We start from the raw sequence: 1,818 nt of genomic DNA, 5'->3' as shown, positions 1-1,818 counted from the left end.
AGCTATGTACTGCAGGGGAAGCATAGAGAAGTTGAGAGATCATGAGTGATTTTTGTTTATTATTATTGGAATAATGAAAATTCTCTAAAAATGATTGAAGTGGTGAATGTTCAACTATGTGATTATATCAAATACCATTGACTGTACATTTTGGATAGATTTATGCTTTATTAATGTATTTCAACAAAATTGATTTATTAAAAAATATTTGTGCATGAAACAACTTTTCATGAAAGTAAAAAGGAACCTATAGGATGGGAGAAAATATTTGGAAACCATATATCTGAAAAAAGTTTAATATCCAGTAAATAAAAATAAATCCTAGAACTTACTAGCAAAGAGGCAAACAACCAAATAAAAACCTGTGAAAGGGCTTGAATAGACATTTCTCAAAAGAAGACATACAAATGGTTAATATGCACATGAAAAAATGCTCCACATCATTAGACTTTAGGGAAATGCAAATCAAAACTACAGTGAGGCAGTACAGCCTGGAGACCCTGATAACGGTCTGGAGGAGCAGTCCCAGCTGCTTTCTGAGGAGCTGGTGTTGCTGAGATTGCCAAAATGCTTTGGAGTTTTTCACTGAATGTAAGAAAAGCCCAGAATAGATAAGACTTTAAAAACAGAAGCTGCAGCATAGGCAATTAGTACCAATGCAGCAACAGAAAAGACAACCAAAGTTAGTGGATGGAAATCGCCCTGTTTTTGTGTTTTCTATGGAGCTAACATTTTATGCAGAGGATCAGTCATAAGCAAGTGTTGGCTCTGTATAATCCCTATGAGTTTGTCTTAATGTTCAAAGTTTTGTGTACTACTGCAAATAAGTATGTTGTTGTTCCTGCTGCAGGAACAGCAATGCCTCAGTGTGTGTGTATATTGTGATTCGTCATAGAGATGCTCCGTCCCGTCACTATGGTGATAAATTCTGTCTCCACGTTTATGAGCAAAGCTAGAGGAAGGCTTTAGGAAGGAATGTTGTTGCTACTCTTCTTCCATTTGCAAAAGAACATCAAAAGGAAGAAGAGGGAGAACAAATAAAGGAATATTTAACAGAAAGTTTATATTCTGAGCAGTCATTTCGACCAGAAAACAGACCTGTCTCCTCAGGGCATAATTTTCTGCCGTCCTGGGAGTAGTATGCATTGCAGCCCTAAGGCTGCCTACACTGGGGGATGTGGCAGTGCTGCTCCCTTTCTACCTCCACTTAAGTGAGTCAAAAATTCCTGGCAAGAGAGTGGATCTAACTCAGTGGTTGAGCACCTGCTTCCCATGGATGAGGTCGCGGGTTCAATCCCCCTTACCTTCTTAAAAATCAAAATTAGTGGATACTTATGTTTTAGGTCTTATCATAATGGCTAGACACAGAACATGAGCAAGGATTTCAATTGACTTCTGAAGTAATTTTATCTTTAAAACATCATGAATGTGGACTGTATCTGTCTCACTTTATTAATATGCTGTAAACTATTGAATGATTTCAAATAATTGCAAATATATATATTTTAAATGCAATAATTTTATTTGCAGGACTCTAGCATATTATGTTACAGACAGCAAGAATGCTTCTGAGTGACACCTATGAAGTTATTTGAAGAAATCCTTTTTATATCTGTATCTATTATCCGAAAGATTTTAATTGCAATATTTATTATTTTGTCATCTTTTTCTAGCTCACATTTATTGTTAAAGTCATGTGTCCTTCAAAGTTAAAGGATCAAAAGAGCAAACTTACCAGCCTAAAAATAAAAATTGTTTATTTCCTGCCTACAAGCATCAACATTACTATGTAAATTTTACCTTCTTCTCTAGTACCAT

The 1,818-nt window shown here is 35.5% G+C and overlaps 1 pseudogene; it reads left to right on the top strand.

The window, feature by feature from the left end:
- Nucleotides 1–520: 520 nt before the first annotated feature.
- Nucleotides 521–1,375, top strand: LOC101422022 (motile sperm domain-containing protein 1-like; annotated as a pseudogene).
- Nucleotides 1,376–1,818: the final 443 nt, after the last annotated feature.

The sequence above is a fragment of the Dasypus novemcinctus genome, chromosome 1, assembly GCF_030445035.2.
Source record: "Dasypus novemcinctus isolate mDasNov1 chromosome 1, mDasNov1.1.hap2, whole genome shotgun sequence".
Classification (NCBI taxonomy): Eukaryota; Metazoa; Chordata; class Mammalia; order Cingulata; family Dasypodidae; genus Dasypus; species Dasypus novemcinctus.
This window is presented reverse-complemented; position numbering and strand designations above follow the sequence as displayed.